The sequence below is a fragment of the Podarcis muralis genome, chromosome 2 (assembly GCF_964188315.1).
Source record: "Podarcis muralis chromosome 2, rPodMur119.hap1.1, whole genome shotgun sequence".
Lineage (NCBI taxonomy): Eukaryota > Metazoa > Chordata > Lepidosauria > Squamata > Lacertidae > Podarcis > Podarcis muralis.
Window position 1 is genome coordinate 99,837,791 of NC_135656.1, and position 19,242 is coordinate 99,857,032.

At 45.7% G+C, this 19,242-nt stretch overlaps 1 protein-coding gene across 2 annotated transcripts in view; it reads left to right on the top strand.

Moving 5' to 3' along the window:
- Nucleotides 1-19,242, top strand: part of PRICKLE2 (prickle planar cell polarity protein 2) — a 255,852-nt gene that overhangs the window by 145,432 nt on the left and 91,178 nt on the right. Inside the window, exon 1 of one of the 2 annotated variants that reach the window (XM_028719493.2) lies at nucleotides 1,123-1,916. The exons of the other annotated variant lie outside the window; for it this stretch is intronic. The gene's annotated coding sequence lies outside the window, so the exon portion shown is untranslated. Of the gene's footprint in view, nucleotides 1-1,122; nucleotides 1,917-19,242 lie in introns of those variants that run through there. 2 annotated transcript variants of the gene reach the window in all.

The following is a 19,242-nucleotide window of genomic DNA, read 5'->3' on the forward strand; positions in this document are numbered from 1 at the left end:
ATGACCTTAACAGATTGGAAAACCGGGCCCAACCTAACAAAATGAATTTCAATAGGGACAGGTGTCAGGTTCGGCACTTAGGCAGGAAAAACCAGCTGCATAGATACAAAATGGGGGGGGGGGCACATATTAAGAAGGGTATTGACAAGCTGGAATGTGTGCAGAGGAGGGCAACCAAGATGACCAAGGGTCTGGAAACCAAGCCTTATGAGGAAACAGTTGAAGGAGCTGGGTATGTTGGGTATGGAGACTGAGAGGAGATATGATAGCTATCTTCAAATATCTTAAGGGCTGTCACATGGAAGATGGAACAAGCTTGTTTTTTCCTGTTCTGGAGGGTAGGACTTGAATCAGTGGATTCAAGTCACAACAAAGGAGGGTCTGACTAAACATCGGGAAGAACTTCCTAAACCCAAGAGCTGTTCCACAGTGGAACGGACTCCCTCTGGAGGTTGTGGACTCTCCTTCCTTGGAGGTCTTTAAGCAAAGGTTAGATGGCCATGTCTCTTGGATGCTTTATCTCAGATTCCCGTTGGACTAGATGTCCCTAAGGGATGGAAAGGTATTTGTGAATTTTGTCAGTAAGTACTGTCCAACTGAAACCATACCCAGACTTTTGCTCTAAGTTGGCCTGATTCTGGCAAGTTCCCACCCATGTTGGCTGCACTTGTGAAACACCTGACCTTGCATTTGAACACCTGTAGGCAGGAAAGGATTCCAGGCAGGCCAACGTTTAGACTGCAGGAGGGCAGATGGAGGGCTCCATTTATTCCCCAAGCCTAGGAGTGGATTGCTACTGGGGAAACTGGCAAATAACTGGAAGCAGTGGCTTGGCTTAGACAGGGCGAGGTGGGCTCAGCGTACAACACTCTCGCAGTTTATGTACGGGCTTGTTCATGTGCAGAGATAAAACCGTGTGGTTTTTGCTCGTGGAGAGAGAACTGGGCAACTCCCACCATAACTTATGATGCACATGTTAAAAAAAATAAAAATTCTTCTTCTTGGCCGTGCAAAAAGAGCAGGGGAAGTAAGAGGCGTATTGATTTGCAGAGAGCAGCCTGATTTGCATATAGATCTAAATCCCAGGCGCTGGCCGGCGGGCCATTCGCTGAACTGTCCAGATGTAGCGCCTTTGACTTGCTGACATCACCGCCTCATTAGCATGCAGGAGAGGCGAGCACTGCAACAGCGAAGCCTCCCAGCCCGGCGAGCCAGCGAATGCGCCGCGATGGGGCTGCGCGGAGCAAACTGAAGCTCTCTCCGGCTCCGAGAGGGAGGCGGGACTGCGGATTGGGTGCAGGCTCCGCTGTCTCCCAGGGTCACTCAGTAAACCCGGAGTTGGGGCTCCGCTGGAGTCACTTGGCCGGCTGCAAGGGAGGAGATGGACTGACAGGGTGAAAGGAAGGGAAGGAAGGAAGGAAGGAAGGAAGGAAGGAAGGAAGGAAGGTGGGAGGAAGAGAAGGGGAGAGAAAGGGAGAGAATCCCTTGGCCAAGCTGGAATTCCGAGGAAGGCAACGTTAAGCTCTCCCAAGCCTATGCAAACGCACAGCAGATTTTTTCCTTGCAAGCCACCCTATGTTTTTATGTGCGTGCGTGTCTCCTGGACGGATTTGACCAGAGAGAGAGAGAAGTCTGCTTGCTGCTGCTCACTTCAAGAAATCCTCCCACCACTAGCCTATCAACAGTGCTATTGGGTTTTTCTCCCCCACTCCGCTTTGCAAAAACAGAAAACAAGATACTTCACCATGTTGCAGTGTTCCCTGGGCTTTTGCAAGCAAACGTGCACCAAAGGAAAGTAAACTAAAAGCAAGACCCCGCCCCAGAGGTGGGGGGGTTGGAGGGGCTTGGTGGATTTAAAATTCAAAATCAAAAAAACCAAACTTGCCGAAATCTGGACTCGGAGGCGGCCGGAGCAGGTAAGCGATGATGCTTTGTGGTTTACGTCTCTGTAGGGTATATATAATAAGGTAGTGAACCGTACATAGCTGTGGATGCGGCCAGTCGAAATGTAATTCTGAAACACACTTTAGCGGGATGGCTTTGCGCGTCTGTCTGCATCTCTCCGCCTTGGGAGTCAGGGCTGCTGTTCACTGAAATGGTTAATTGCTAGCCTGGGCATTTAAAATCGCCAGGAAGTCAGAAGGAAAATACTTAAGCAACTTGATCTTCTTTTAAATAATTGCAAAGGGGGGGGGGAGTCTTCACCACCCCACCCCCTACAAACATCTGTCAGAGTTAATTTTACTTCATGGTCATTTGTGCCCCAGAGTGTTTAAGACCTTTAGGGATTTTGAAGCGAACTGTTGATGACTCAGACTTCTAGCAGACGATATTTTTAGCATGACTGGTGATTCTCTCCCCCCCCCCCCGCTTTTTTATTTTCCTCCCCTTTTTGCAGTCCTTAGAAGATACACAAAAGGCCCTTGACACACAGAGTGTCAACTCACACCTTTGTTTTCTTTAGAAACAGCCGGATCCCTGTAATTGCTGGACCGAGATGGTTAGAGCCCGGCTTGGTTTTTCTTTCTGTCAGTTTTATTTTTTCTGTGTTTCCTTAAAGCTTACTTTGAAAAGGCAGGGCACACAGGCCACATCAGCACAACCTGTGGCCATGGAGTTTTTAATCCGGTCGCTTGCCCTTTTCTACTTCCAGCGACTGGGATGTGCCAAGAAGGCAAGAAATAATGCAAGACTCATGATTCCCACCAGTTAAGAGCCATCATTCCTTGTAACTCTGTCTTACTTCCCCCCTTAACTTGTCCTGCTTCCCTTTAATCGGTGATTATTTCATCTTGCATGTCAAGTGCCTTTAAAAGAGACGTTATCAGAGCCTTGTGCTATGATTTTGATGATTTTGATCCAGATTTTGATCTGGATGCATCGTAAAGTCAAGGCTGGTTAGCTTTCAGTACTAGGCACAATACCTTCTTCTGGGGTTTTCGGCTTTCTCTTCTTGCAATGAGTTTTACTGCAAAGCAATACAACTCTGTTTAGTTTGCCAGCTATATTTACTTTTAAAATAAAATTTGGTTCCTTCTTGTCGGAACCCTAAGTGGCTTAGAGTACACACACACACACACACACACACACACACACACACTTTTTCTCATTCTGATTACTTTCACAGATGGGTAAGTCCAGCTTGTCTCGAGGGATACTGAACTTCGAAATAATTGCCATATTAAAAAGACTCTGAAGCCTTCTAATATCCCAAAGCATGTTAGAAACCCTTCCATTTTCTTCCTTGGTAACAGGAGAGCTCTGACATGCGGTCTTCCGCTTCTTTGCAAATGAAGACTGACCATGTCCTAATGGGCTTTGAATCAAGGCTACCATGACTCCAGAATGTATGTAGGGATTCCTTGTAAAATAATTCCCCCCCCCCCCCCAAGAATTGCCGGAGCACAATGAAATGTATAAAACAGTATAATTAGCTTTGAGGAAGAGGAGTAATGGATGTAATCATTGCTGTGGGCTGGGAGAGAGGCTTGGTGTCAGCTCAGACCTCTTGCTTCCAGATAAGACTTTTGCACAATGTCCAGGTCTAATTCATAGCCTCATCACCCTTTTGCTCTCAGGCATCAGAATAAGTGTGACGGGTGCACCCTTCCTGATGTTTGGGGCTAGGACTCTTGTCATGGCTGATCATTGGCCATACTACCTGGGGCTACAATAGGATTTGCTGTTCAGAACATCTGGAGATCAGATTGGGATAGGTGATGGAGAATCTGCGTTGCTATGAAGACTCTAGGGTCGCTGCTGTTATACTAGTGGAAGGGGGATATTACTTGTGCCATGTCCAGCGCACACCTGTGCCCCTAGCCTCTGTTACGCAGCACAGAAAATGAGGCTTAGAATCATAGAAGTTGGAAGGTACCCCAAGGATCATCTAGTCCAACCCCCTGCAATGCAGGAATGTGCAGCTCTGTCTCATACGGGGATCGAACCCACAACCTTGGCATTATGAGCACCATGCTGTAACCCACTGAGCCGTTAGGAAGCTGCCTTCAACTAAGTCAGCACAATGGCCCAGCTAATTCAGTATCGTCTACGCAGATTGGCAGCAGCTCTTCGGGGTTTCAGACAGGGGACGTTCTGAGCCCTATCAGGAGATGTCAGGATTGAACCTAGGATCTTCTGCACCTCCCGTTCAGCTTATGTGCCCTTCCGCAGGTTTGCTCTGCAGCACGGGTTATCTTGCATGTGTTTTAATTATACAGTTCCCACTGGACTGCGCCAGCTTGAAAATGTAGTTTCCTGTGTTCAGCTAGACTGCATACAGCTATCTGCAAAAAAAAAAAAAAAAAAAAAAAAAAAAAGGGGGGGGGGGAGAGTAGAGAGGCTACTCTGTTCAGAAATAAAGCCTGAATGTGAAAGATAGAATGCCTTCTTTCTGAGGCAGACTCCTCTGCTTATTTAAGTGGCTATAAAGGAATCCATTGAGATGGGATGACTGCATGCTATCTCGCTGAGCTGGAAAAGCAATTGAACAGCATAATTAAAAACCACACAAGATAACCCACGGAGCGGTGCAAGCCTTTAAAAGCACACTCATGCTATACAAACTGCTACGGAATTAAAAATCACAGGGTGTATTTAGAGATCTGTCATTCTCTAGCCTTTCTTTCTTCCCCCCACCAAAAAAAGTGCACTTGAAATGATGGCATCTGCTGAATGCACACAGTGGTGTGTTTTGAGTTGCCATTAGGAATCTGACAGTTCCTGCTAAGTTTGCTGGCTGTTTAGGCTAGTGTGTTTGCTCTCTGCCATATGGGAACCCTTAATGGCACTTCCAAAAGTCAGGCATTTGATGATCACGAGGCCTGAAACATACACACACATACACACACAGAGAGAGATCTGTAATGCCCATGAAAACAGATTTTAGGCCAGGAGATGGGTACTTTTTAAAGAGATTTGGGGATGTAAAATAAAATTTATTGTTTTCAAGCTGTCCAGGGCTGCTGCAGCTTGTTACATAGCTGCACAGCTTCACATATCCCCAAGAACTGGAGTATTTGGGAAAGGGGAAATTTTGCGATGTTTATCACAGATCCTTTTCCTACCTGTGGAAAGCTGAGAACGGGTGAGCAGATTGGGGTGGCATAGGCTGAACCAAGAATGGGTGTTGTTTAGCACTTAAAGGCCTTGGAGCACAGGCTCATGGAACAAATTTGCATATGCTATTCACTATGGTATTGATGTACCTGGGCAAATTATGGTGACGGGTGGCAGTGTTGCGCTTTGCAGGCGCTCATCTGCACTAGGCATTTCAAGCAGTATCGTACCACTTTACCCAGCCAAAAGAATCGTGGGAGCTGGTGTTTCTTAAAGGTGTGCAGAAAGTTGCTAGGAGATCCCAGCTCCCCTCCCAGAGCTATAATTCACAGAGTTCTCGGGGGGGGGGTCTAAATATTAAACCACTTTGCGAATAGCAGCTCTGTGAGGGAGATAGGGGCATAGCTGTCAACTTTTCCCTTTTCTTGCGAGGAATCCTATTCAGAGTAAGGGAATTTCCCTTTAAAAAAGGGAAACGTTGACAGCTATGGATAGGGGGTCTCCCCACAACTCTCAGTGGCCTTATGAAGCTACAGTTCTCAAGATTCTTTGGGGGAAGCTAAGGGGATTTTAAAGAGGCATGTCAGTGCTTTAAATATCCGGGGCAGATGGGGCCTGGAACTGGGTGCAAAAGACTTAGCTCCCCACCCTCGGGCCTTCTGTAACCAACACCCTTGAGGTTGAATACCGCTGTCGTTGTCGCCACCTGTAAGAGTTGCCCTGCACATTACCATTAACCAAAATTTTAAAAAATTAAAATAAGTGTGAGACAGAGTTGGACACCTCTGCTTTGCTCGCTTCTGCCACTGCAGCCTGAAGCCAGGAAATTGGATTGGCTTATACACCTGTAGCAAGGAGAAGATAAGTAGGATGTTCTCTCCTGTTGCTAGTTACTCGGCTGTGAATCTGGTAATTTTGTATTTCCAAATTTTCTTTCAAATGGCAACAAGGTAATCCCCCCCCCCGCCTCTTTTCCAATTTCCACTTGGAGGAGGTTCTGCTTTCTGATCCCTTTATCTTTTGGCTGAAGGCCAAGCACAGAGGGACAGAACCAGAAATGCTCGGGCTTTATGAATATTATTTCCAGAAAGGCTTTTGGGGTCCGGCCATCACTTTGGCCATAAAAGTAACTGGGAATTAAGTTCAGATAAATGCAAGGTTATGAGGAATGCGGCCGAAGGTGATTAAGGGGCCTGATCCTTTTGGTCCCTCGTGTCCCTCTCATTCCTTGAAGTATTTGTTTACTGAAACATCTAGGTCTTGTAGAGTCTGGCCACATAGCAGTCATTGCATGGCTGAAGGCGAATAAAAACACAACTAACAGAGAAAGCACTTCACTGCTTAAACGTAGCCCAAAGAGAGAGAAAATTCAAGAGCTAGTGTGTCGTAGCAGATACTGTTGTTGTTGTTTCTGGATGAAACCAGATTCAAATCTTCACTCCTCCATGAAGCGCACTTGATTACATTGGGCCGCTCACAATCTCTCAGCCTAGCCTGCCTCCGAACCTCTCTAGCCTCCGGCCCTCGGGATTCTCCCTACATCCTTTACCAGCCCTGCTTAATGCCCTTCTTGAGTGTTTGGCCTGGCTGAATTATGCCCTTGAACTCTTGTATATTGGCTGCCTGCATGGAGGATTGAGAAGGGTGTGTGGAAACCAGCCCACTGTAGAAAGACAAACTTGACCATTGTTGCTCCACCCACTTTTGCCTCAGGCCCCACCCACCATGGGCTTGTGCCCCCATCCCTGAAGGTTGCCCAGAAGGGATGAAAAAGTTTCCCCTGCCCTGGTTTCTAATGCCTGGCGAAGACATCCAACCCACTTGCTGCCAGACTAGCAACAGGGACAGTCCATAGCTCAGTCATAGAGCACATGGTTGTGTGTGCAGAAGGTCCCCTGTTCAACCTCAGGCATCCCCAGGGTGGAAATAGGCAAAACTCCAGTCTGAAAAAGTGGACAACTGCTGCCCAAGTTCTCAACAGCCTGGTGCTTTCTGGATCTTTTGGACCACAGTTCCCATCAGCCCCGACCAGCCTCAGAGTTGTAGTCCAACTGGCTTAGTCTGAAGAAGTGTGCATGCACACTAAAGCTCATACCAATAACAAACTTAGTTGGTCTCTAAGGTGCTACTGGAAGGATTTTTTAAAATTTTGTTTTGACTACAGCAGACCAACACAGGTACCTACCTGTAACTGGCTTAGTCTGAGGCAGCTTTGAATTTCCCAGCAATCTGCCCACAGATTTCCTGTCACTGGGAATTGTAGCTCTGTGGGGGAAATAGGGGTCTCCTAACAACTCTCTGCACCCTGAGCAAACTACAGTTCCCAGGATTCTTTGGGGAAAACCCTTTTCTGTTTAAAGTGATGTAATACTGCTTTGAATGTATAGGGCAGGATAAAGGATTGGGAATGGAAGAGGGGAATATGTAATTGAATGAGCGTCATGCACTATTTTGCAATAGCCTTCGGTCTTTGCCAGATCAACTCCTGACTGTACAGAGGTTCTAGATGGGCCGTCTTCCATTCCTGCCATATTCGACTCCCCATCCCTTTCATTTTACCTTTGCGTACATATGCTAGGGCTGGGGCAAAGAATCATCTTTAATGTTCTGTCAAGTTCAATCTCTCAATAGCCATTAAGCAGAGACAAGATGGGAGAGAGAAAGGAACTTGTGGTAATTTTCAGCCTACTGTACAATGCTTCCTTCCTCCTCTGGTCCTCTTTGGGAGTTGCAAAATTGTCAGCTGTTGAAATGCAGCCAACATTTGGCAGTTGTGCTAATATGTGGCTGTGTGATGACACCAAGAGGTCTGATGTGTCCAGGACTATTGCCCAACTTTCATAATGAATGGACTGACTCACCTCCCTAGGTATCTCATTATAGTCTGAGGAAGCAGCTTCCCAAGAAACTGGAGCCTAACTTTAAGAGTTCCTCCTCTTTCAGGTCAGGTCATTCATACTTGCCTAGACTTCCATTGTGCAACAGATCCCCTGTGTTTGATTATTGTCTCATTATTATTTTAAACCCACTGGCTTGTTAGAGTGCAGATTGCTCTTCAAACCAATGCAGTTTTTGTGCATTGTTGATCAAGCCCTGTATAAGCGACCATCCTGGGAAACCGTAGAGTGATTTGCGCCTGTAGGAGAAGTATTGATATGAAATGACCCTGCCTAGCAGATTTCCAAGTGAAATATTCTCTCTGGGGTTCTTATCTGATGCAGCTGGATCAATGTACGAAACAGTCAAATCGCAGCGCTGAAATTGATGGTGCGCTTATACAAAGGAACAATACCTTTAATAAGTGTGACGCTGAATCCATGGTAGGCTTGGGGCTCTGGGAGGGAGGGGAGAGAGGCATCTGCAAAGGTCAGCTTGCTCTCAGATCCCGCGACCTGATAAGGCAACCCAGCCTAACAGAATTCAAAATCCCCAATATCAGTCCACATGGCTGTTGTTTTGGGAGTTCCTGGCACTTCATTTTCACTGGGCTGGCTGCCACATCCCACAGACTTCCTGGCAGCTGAGCAGTACCCGCTCCTGATGCCTCAGACCCTTTCATTCATGGCCGTCCCTAAAGGAGTGACTTTGTTTGTACCGTTTTTTGACCGCAGCGTAGCGTTTGGCCTCAGCCTAGTTGGGATCAACCTTTTCAGCAACACAGGCCTGTTTTAGCTCACTCCTCCTGGCAGGTCCTGGCTATGAATCTTTCACAGTGTCTCTGCTGTAGACTGTTAAAAATTAACATCTTCATAAGCAACTGGCCACTTCCTTACAACCTTGGAGACCTCCCTAGATGCAACTGCTTTCTCCCAAGGGAAGAGCCATCAATGCAATCTGGTTAGTGAGATGTTTGGGGGTTGTTGATTTTTAAATTAATATTGAGAAGCTTCAGGGCCAGCTCAATACATTTTGCTGCCTGAGGCAAAGGGCAAAGTGGTGTCCTTTCCTGTTCCAGACTGGTGGTTGAATTTTGCTTCAACAACACCATCCTCCCATTCACCTGAGAGCAGAAGGCTATTTTGGTGGATGCAGGGCTGACCACATGGCACACATGGCTTGGTCTACTCCCTGCCCTATTGCATTTTCCACCTGAGGTGGCTTTCTCACTCTGCTTCATGGTTGAACCAACACTGACAGGGCCGGTGGTATAAGATGTGATTTCTGCAGATGGCCTTCCAGGACTGGTTCATGTAGAGGTTTGGGTTTGCAATTAAGTTGGTTGGTTTGCAGTTTTGTCTGCCATTTTGGGGCTTGGAATACTAAAGACATATGCTGAAGATGTTAGAGGGAGCCAGCAAAAATCTGAAGAGGCTTCTACATCATCCAGGCTCTGCTCTGTTGGTGGATGAAAATAAATGGGAAATTGGAGAAGGGGCATGAATGTAACAGGCTGTCATCATACCTCTTCTCTTGACTATTTTAGATGTGCATCTATCTGTTTATTTAAGGGAGTGGGATAAGGAACCTCTAAGCCCCTTCAGCCTCATGGCCAAATGGTACAGATGGATGCTGGGAGTTGTTCAGCCAAAAATAAGGCTCCCCTTATTTAAAGACTCATACAAGAGCTCACAGTGATCCAAACAGTGAAAATGCAATCAGACCATTAAAAAGCCATCAGCAACAGCCATCTGAAACAAAATCTTCTGAAACCAGAAGAGAAAACATCCAGTATTGTTCCTTCTTCATCAACATAAAAATCTATTATGCAGGAGGATGTTGACTAATCTGCTCAAGAGAGTTGGCCAGACATGCCTTCTAAGGACTTCTAAAGTGAGAGGCAGAGATGCTTCCACAAAATAATCCACACTGAGCAAGTCCCTCTCTGAAGATCTTGATGAAGGGAGAAACTTATTAAGGTATCCTTGGTCTACACTGTGAGTAACCTTTGGCCCTCCGTATGTTGAACTTCAGTTCATATTAGACACAGCCAGAATGGGCAGTGGTTGGAGATCATAGAAGCATAGAATTGTAGAGTTGGAAGGGACCACAAGGGTCATCTAGTCCAGCTATTTTGCCCAACACGGGGCACGAACCTACAACCCTGAGAAGATGGGAGTCATAGTCCAACAAGATCTGGAGAGTACAATATTAGGGAAGGCTTCTTTAAGACTGCTTTCCTTGGCAGCCAGGGGCTTCCTAGAGTGGATAAAGCTTGTAATGGAAACAGGAAGTGAAGATTGAAATGGATTTCCAGTCAGGGAGGTATTCCACAGGCCTTCAAGGAGGATTTAGGTTGAGAACAGGATATGAGATGGCATCAGCGCTGCAGCTGGCTCACCACAGTGGAGGTTTTCACAGTGTTTGAGATCCTTTGGAGCCTGGAGATATTACAGAGAGTAAATTTCTTTGAATGCTTAGAAGTGCTGCACCGGGGTGAAATTAGCCTGTATAAATCTATAAATGCAGCCAAAGAACTTAGCTAGACAATGTTAGTGTTACGATAAGGAGAAAAAGATATATTTAAATGGGGGGGGGGGAATATTCCGTGAACAAATATGAAAATGTGATTTCTTCCTTGTAAAAGCAAACTATAAAAAGAGAAGTGCTATACCAGTGAATAATTACACACCCCTAAAATAATCAAGATCTTGCATCCTAATGTTTCACCTCAATTCAGGAAGTGACGAACCTCTTGAACATTCAGAGTGAACAGACTCTCAGGACTCAGCTATACAGCTGCAAATAAAATGCTTTAAGTGTGTTGTAAAGTGCAGTATACAAATGTAACACTAGATGGAGATGGCGAGCCATGGCAAATTCAATATATTTTTCAAAATGTTTTTTTTTAAAGCATTTTCACAGTGTTTTTTAATATGTGTGTAGATTCCACCTGTCCAGCCTTTCAGAGCAGTGTGTTTCGGTTGAGACTGAGCATTATTCTCAAAGTACTAAGTGTGTTACAAAGGATTTGTCCATTCTGTGATTCGAGAGCCAGTGTCTTATGGCCTTCTAAACATTCCGTGCCTTCAAACATCCCTTACGATGGTCGTTTTGGGATTACCTGTGCTCCCTGGGGTGTGTGAGGTGATAGAGGGCACCCTCAGTCGTGCAGAAATCATAGGATTTGGAGAAACAAAACTCTATAATAATTATGGGAAGCTTATGCCTTGAAATGTGTGTGTCTCTTCCAGCATGCTTCCGAACTCACTGGAGAGAATTAAGGGAGGTATTTTACCAATTTTCAAGGTGGGACCCCCCCCCCCACCGCAAAAAAAAAAAAATGTTGAAGGGGGAACACTGCATGTTTACTATATGTGTATTTTGTATGATAAGGTGTGGTGGCAGTGGTGGCTTCCCATAACCCCCTTCCTTATACAAGGGATTGGGAGTGATGCCGCTGCGCCAGACAGGAAGACCAAGAGCTTTTTAGGGGGCTGGCTGCCAGAAGGACTTTTGCTCTTCCTGCCTAGCTAAGCTACGATGCCCCTCCTGGACAAGCAACTGGGGAAACAGCCCACTATACTGCATAAGCCTGATGTAAAAAAACAGGGTCCTTTCTTGCATCAATACTTTATCATCATCATTATTGTTGTTGTTACTTAATTAAATTTCTATACTGCTCTTCATCCAAGGATTACAGTTTACAATATGAAAACACAAAAATACATAACATAGTAAAGAAATAAATAAATACCCTTTCTCTCATTTTAAAAGGCCGTAGATTGTTTAATTAGCCAATTCATGTTCAGTGTTTTATTATGTTTTTATATATGTTGGAAGCTGCCCAGATTGGCTGGGGCAACCCAGTCAGATGGGCGGGGTACAAATAATAAAACAACAACAACAACAATTGTTTACTTGGACCCAACAACAACTATTATTATTATTATTATTATTATTATTATTATTGTTATTGTTATTGTTATTATTATTTACTTGGACTCCACAAATTACCCCTGTTTTGAGAGGACCACATTCGGTGCCTTCTTGCCCCAGTTGTTGAAATTATCTACAATATTTGGTGAAAAGAGGCACATCTGTGTGTGTGTGTGTGTGTGTGTGTGTGTGCGCGCGCGCATATGTATGTGTATGTACACACATAAACTTATGCAATCCAGGGTTATGGCAATATTTATTGGATTCGGACTCTGGTGTAAGATGTATTTTGAAATACAACAGAATGTTGGAAGGGAATGCTAGAAGCATTGCATGCTGATATGTGTTCCCACGCAAGCAGCCCATTTGCTCAGCCCTAGTGGGATGCTATCACTTGCCTCTCCTGGCCCTCTTTGTGCTTGCTGCTCATCAGATTTCAGGGAAGGCTCTTGCTTGTGTTGTGAGTTAGAAGATTCTATTTGCTCTGCCCTGCAATTTCAGCCTGATGGCGTTTCTGCCTGATGCAATTTTATCTCGTTCACTCCCCCAGCGGTAATAGAGAAAAGATAAGCTGTGCTAAGAGACGTCCTCATGGCTCCTTTTCTATAGAATGAGAAATACTAACGCATGGATTGCCTTGAGAGTAAACCTTTGCCTGTGCTTTGTACCACTATCATTATTTCAAGGTTCAGCTTCGCCCAGCATTTTAAAAAAAAAAAATAAAGGGGAGGGAAAGAGAGAGAAAGTTGAATGAATTAAGATTAATGTATCAGAATAGATCCACCAGGTGGCAGTCTGTTGCCCCACACCCCTTTCTCCTATATGGAAAAGAATTTCTGGGAATATAAGGATTTCCTGACTGCATTTACTTCTAGGTCAGCTGCACATTGCTTCCAAAGGTATATAAATGTACACTTCATCGCCTGGTGTGCATTACTATTAAGGCTATGCTAAGTGTTTATCTGGTTTGATTTTCTGGTGGAAAGCAATGCTCTTTGGGTGGGATGTTATTGGAAGAAATACCGTATTTCTCCAAAACCTCCCCAATAGACCTAGCAGCCACTTTTATACAATCCTATTCTTTGCTATTGTTTCCCTTATTTGCTCCTGCTGTGGCACCATTCATCTAAGGACCTGGGAAATCCAAGCCAATCAGGGATTTCATAGTGAATGTAGTGGCACAATGCAGCCAATCGGATTGGGCTACATTATGAAGCAAACACAGCCAATTTAGGGTGAGGGCACTGCTTCCTGAAGAGGGAAAAACACACACACACCATTTGTTTATTTTTGAGGGGGAGGAACACAGTGGTACCTTGGGTTACATACGCTTCAGGTTACAGACTCCACTAACCCAGAAATAGTGCTTCAGGTTAAGAACCCCGAGGTACCACTGTATGTGCAGATTTCAGCGCTTACAAAAATGTTCATGCCCTCCCTCACAGCTCAACTCTGCCTAGTATTTATTTCCTTAACATACTTTAGGTAAAGGTAAAGGGACCCCTGACCGTTAGGTCCAGTCGCGGATGACTCTGGGGTTGCGGTGCTCATCTCGCTTTATTGGCCGAGGGAGCCGGTGTACAGCTTCCGTGTCATGTGGCCAGCATGACTAAGCCGTTTCTGGCGAACCAGAGCAGTGCGCGGAAACGTTGTTTACCTTCCCGCTGGAGCGGTACCTATTTCTCTACTTGCACTTTGACGTGCTTTTGAACTGCTAGGTTGGCAGGAACTGGGACTGAGCAACGGGAGCTCACCCCGTCGCAGGGATTCGAACCACCGGCCTTCTGATCAGCAAGCCCTAGGCTCTGTGGTTTAGACCACAGCGCCACCCGTGTCCCAGTAACATACTTTAGCTAACCTAAAAACCAGGCAGTTTGTGCTGTTAACGGCGGCGGCTGGTCCATTAGGGCAATTGGGGCACTTCCCCACCAACCTCAGCCGATCCCCACCTGCCTTCTACCTTTCTTATATCTGGTCCAGGGTGTGACCTTGGATGTCACCTTCCTCCTCTTTACTCTCAGTGCTGCCATTGTGGAACCCGGCAAGCAAACGGACAGGGGAGAAACCAGCATGAGTTGACTCCACTTACTTTTGGAGTGTCTGCTTGAGGTCCCAATGAGCACTTAACCGGCTGCTGTTAAGGAAGCCAAACATCCCTTTCTGTCCTCCTCTCCAATTCCTGCAGCAAATTATGTCGTGGAACGTGAAATTCTAGTGTCAGAGCCAAGTGTACAGGAACATGAGGACCATCTGCTGCAGCTCTTGCTGGACTTTGCCCCAAGTGAGGGAATGCTTCTTTCAATGCTACTCCTTGATAAAAACAAATAAATACATGAATCTGTGCACATAGGGGAAAGGCTTTCTGTTATGCTGGTTTTATTTATGTAGGTTTTTTTAAATAAAATAAAAGGTGGGTCGATTTCAGACATCGACTTTTCCAGCTGAAGTATGAAGTGCTGTGCACAATAGCTTAAACATGTGCCTCTTCTCATTCTGTAGTTTGACTTTTATTGATAACAGGGAAACTAGATGCGAGTATAGCTCTGGGAAGCTTCCGTTCTCTAGTGTAGCACATGGGTTGCTGCTGCACGTGTTTTCGGTAACAGCAGTACAGTGGTACCTCAGGTTACATACGCTTCAGGTTACAGACTCCGCTAACCCAGAAATAGTGCTTCAGGTTAAGAACTTTGCTTCAGGATGAGAACAGAAATTGTGCTCCACTGGCGCGGCGGCAGCAGGAGGCCCCATTAGCTAAAGTGGTGCTTCAGGTTAAGAACAGTTTCAGGTTAAGTACGGACCTCCAGAACGAATTAAGTACTTAACCTGAGGTACCACTGTAGTAGTAGAAGAAATAATTATCATCTGTTTGTAATCAAGGATAAAAGCATGTGATTTGTTTGTGTTATGTGAACACAGGATCTCCCAGGGCACAAATTAACACACCAGCCCATTCCCTCCTTTGAGCTCTCATTTATGTTTTGGCTTGGAGAAGGTGAGAGGAAGCTGGAGTCTGATCTCCCCTGTATCCCCGCACTCATGAGAGAAATCTCTCCCTCCGGCCTTCTGCATAGGAAGCGGTCAGGTCTTTGGTCTGTCTAGTTCTGGATCGTCCATGTTGACTGGCAGCTGCTCTCCAAGGTTTCAGACAGGGTCTCCTTTCACCTTGCCTTGCAGATGCCAGGAACTGAACCTTCTGCAGGCAAAACAGATGCCCTGCCACCCTCAAGGTGTGTGAGAGGATATTCATGAAAACACTACTTCTTTAACTACAGTGGTACCTCGGGTTACATACGCTTCAGGTTACATACGCTTCAGGTTACAGACTCCGCTAACTCAGAAATAGTGCTTCAGGTTAAGAACTTTGCTTCAGGATGAGAACAGAAATTGTGCTCCTGCGGTGCTGCTGCAGCGGGAGGTCCCATTAGCTAAAGTGGTGCTTCAGGTTAAGAACAGTTTCAGGTTAAGAAAAGACCTCTAGAACGAATTAAGTTCTTAACCCGAGGTAACACTGTACTGAAAACACTCCCAAATGGTAACAGAGGATAGCTGGTACAACAAGTCAATGTTTGTGGGCTTCTGAGCTTTAACCTACTCCAGTGGTTTTCAACCTTGAATAGTGGTCAGGGGTGCTGCTGGCAACAATGGCCTCTGACCCCCTTTCTTTCTTTCTTTCTTTCTTTCTTTCTTTCTTTCTTTCTTTCTTTCTTTCTTTCTTTCTTTCCTTCCTTCCTTCCTTCCTTCCTTCCTTCCTTCCTTCCTTCCTTCCTTCCTTCCTTCCTTCCCTCCCTCCCTCCCCTGATGCCTTCTCGCATCCCTGCCTCCCAAAGGCTTGCACAGCTGTTTGTTGCCACAGCCCTGGCTACAAGCTCCCCAGGCGAATGGTGCCTCTGGGATTGGCCAGGAGGTGCTGGTTGCCAGAAGCTGAGGTGGCCTCGGAGTAAGCAGGCAAGCAGGTGAGGGAGCCCATCCAGCCTGGCCACCAGCCCTTGCCGTTGGGAATGGACAAGTGAGCCCCAGGCCCCTGTAGGGCAGGGGGGCAGCTTAGAGACCAGGGGCGGCGGCAGCAGCTGCCTGGAGGACTCCCAAGGAGTGAGGAGAGAAGGCTGAGGGAACACTCTACAAAAGAGGGTGTTCGAAAAAGGGTGAGAGGCTGCCAGCTGTGCGGGCAAGGGGTGACATAACTGGGCTACTGAGCCCCACAGAGGAGCTGCAGGAAAAAATGTAATTGGTCAAGGGAGCCATGGACACAAAAGAGGTTGAAAACCTCTGACCTACTCCATCTCTCCCCTCTGTGAGAAGAGCACAGGAGAATCTCAGGAGTGAGGATACAAGCCCAGGGCTTGCTCTAAGTGATCTTGGAGGCAAAGCTTAATCCAAACAGTTGTGCTTTATAACCGCGCTGGGATTTGAACTTGAATCTTCTCGTTGTAAGAATCCAACCTTAAGCTCACTTTCTTGGAAGAGAGTCTTGCTGATTTCAGTGGAACTGATTTCCAAGTAATTGCGCTGTAAAGTCTTCGCCAAACGCTCTGTTCACGACACCAGCCCTGGCATCAGCTCTTGGAGAATTCATTAGGAGCGATTTTGGCTAGAAAGTTAAGGCCAAATTAGATTAAATTAAAATCCTATTGGTGGGAGGAGGAGGAGGAGGAAGACCAGCAGCAGCAGCAGCAGCAGCTGGGGAGGTTGGCTCTACTGACAAGCCAGGAGGAGATTGCAAGCAAGCTCCACAATGTTAAAATTTGGCACGGCCAAATAAGTGATTCATTGTCACTTAGCAGTTTTGCTTCAGGAAACTCATCATTTTCGCCCACCAGGGGGAAGTTTAATTGGCACACTGCTGCTCCCCAGTTATAAGACGTTTGGGGGAAGTGTCCTTCAGATCTCCTCTAAATCCTGGAGTATCTCCTTGGCGCTTCCCTCTTCTTTTTAACCTAAGCTCTGAACAGCCCTTATTTCTGATATTTTTGGGCAGACGTAACCTTCCATTTTCCTATTCAGGTTTCCAATTCAGTTGGGTTTTTGGAATCTAAGCCCGTTCTTCTCATTACTGAGCATCTGTGTGTACATATGCACAGCCTCGGATTTATGAATGCCTCAGGAAAACCAGGCTGTTCCTTTCTGTGAATCATAAGATAACAGAATTGGGAGGAACTCAGTGGGTCATCTAGTCCAGCTCTCTGCAATTCTCAGACAGGATATCCTTTACCTAAATCATCGGTGATGGCTGCCTCTCTGGCCTTTTCTTGCAAACTCCCCAAAGACGGAGAATTCACAACTCGTTTTGAGGTACTGGTTCCTTTCATGCTCATCTGCTTTTATGGTTAGCAAGCTTCTTCCTTTTTCATATACAAGCCTCAGCCTTGAATCTGCTCTTTATTTATTTAAGTTTGTTGACTCAGATCCTGTTTGGGAGTGTGATGTTTCACCTTTGGGGGCTGTGCCTACATGAAGATCAAGGGCAGGTATTGATCTTGTAGTCTCCTTCCTCCCCCCCCTCCCCGATGTTCACCATTGTTTATTTGCTCAAAACCTGCCTGTCCTCAAAGAAAAGCTAAAGGTGTCTATCGACAGAAAAATAAAACCATGAATCAATAATTTAAAACACCACAGTATAACACTAAAGCATTGAAGCTTTGATTTCCCTGACCATGAAAGCACCCAGTTCAGCTGTTTGCTCATATGAATACATAAGTAGAGGGGAAGCAATGGGGGGGGGGAGTACCCACTCCCAAAATCTCCTAGGGTGCCTCCTGTTTTGAAGGGCTTTCCAGCCTAAAGATGAAGAACCGTCAGAAAGTAGACAAGGGTCCTTGGAGTTGAAACACACAAGGACTAGTGCAGAGGTTGCTGATGTCAAAGTGCTTTCAGCAGCTGCTTCTAATTCTGGTTGCACAGGCATGCTTGTGATTCATCCTTCCATTACAGAAAGCTCTTTTTTATGGTTTATCAATTGTCTCTAGCAATCACCTGAACACCCACCCACTTGCTCACAAGCTGCATCCCAGTTCTCCTTGCAACTCAGTAGCGTCACCAACACCAGCTCATCCAGCTGCTTCCCCCAAGATTCAGGTTGCTTCCAGAGCAAAGCTTTGCATATACTGTATCGTGAATGGCAAGGATAACGTGCTCACTTTTTTGAACACATCGAGTGTTCATCTGTACTATTTGTTTGGAGCCAGAAGTTCCATTTTAGCAGGTGCCATACATGCATGATGGCGGACAAAGGACTGTGAAAGCATGTGCAAGAAGGAATAGGACCTTGGAATAGGTCCTCGCCAGCCACTATTGCTCCATGCTTGGTGACATCAGTGGCTGGCAGCTAGGGAGGCTGCCTACAGGTAGCTTCCTACCTTAGGGTGTTGCAGCCTTAGGCAAGAAAAGAAGCAGAATAGAACAGGGGAAGGGGACCCAGCACCTCAACCATACAGCCCACATTGCATAACCCTAGGTGTGCCGCACACTAAAAATTTCCAAATTGCCTGCTGAGTTAATGTTTCTGAGAGCAGAACGTGGGCTAACGTGTTGCAGCCTGAACAGATTGTGCAAATTAAATTTCCATAAGTATCATTATTTTTTGCATCATTTAGTTTGCTTCTGCTAGCCATCAGGAAAAGCTGCACTGATGGCGGAAACATACCCTGATATTGATCACTGAAGGCTTTTCTATGCCCCCTATTGGCTTCTAAGCTTTTGTCCTGTATAATTATTGCCTTTTCCACAAGTGCCAGAAACTTGACATCTTTTTACAAGTGGAAGTCGAAATTCTCCGAATTCTGCGTTTGCAGAGTGCAGAAGCAATACAATACAATACAGGCAGCCCTAGCTGTTACGTGCTAGCTTCCTGACCTCACTTGTTGAGATACTAAAATATGTTTACGTGGCTGAGATGGATGTGGGGTTAGGGACATCTGGTACCAATAAAGCCCTCCTCCCATATTAAAGTGTTCCAGCTCTATTAGGATTACATAAGTGCCTATCACTGAACATTTCTTCAGGATTTGGTTGCCTGTTCATGACTGGGCTTTCTTGAGCTCTCACTACCTCTTTGTGGCTAGTGAGCGCAAGTTACGTCTTTCTTTGCCATTTCAGAGCCAGTATTGAATTCTGCTGCACCGATTGAATCACTGGTGCGCACACCTAGTGATATAATGTGACGGTAGAATGCTAAGATGCAAAAATAGACTGTACCACTTGAAACTGCGGGAGGGGGGGGTTGCTGTTTTTAGATGCTCCACCTTATAAATAAAATAGCAAAAGCCTCCTGACAAGTAAATAACTACGGTCCTTTCCTTGATGCTTTGTTGTTTTATTCAGTGAGCTTTCTTTTTTGTTTTTTGCATAATAATTTTTACATTAACCCAATAA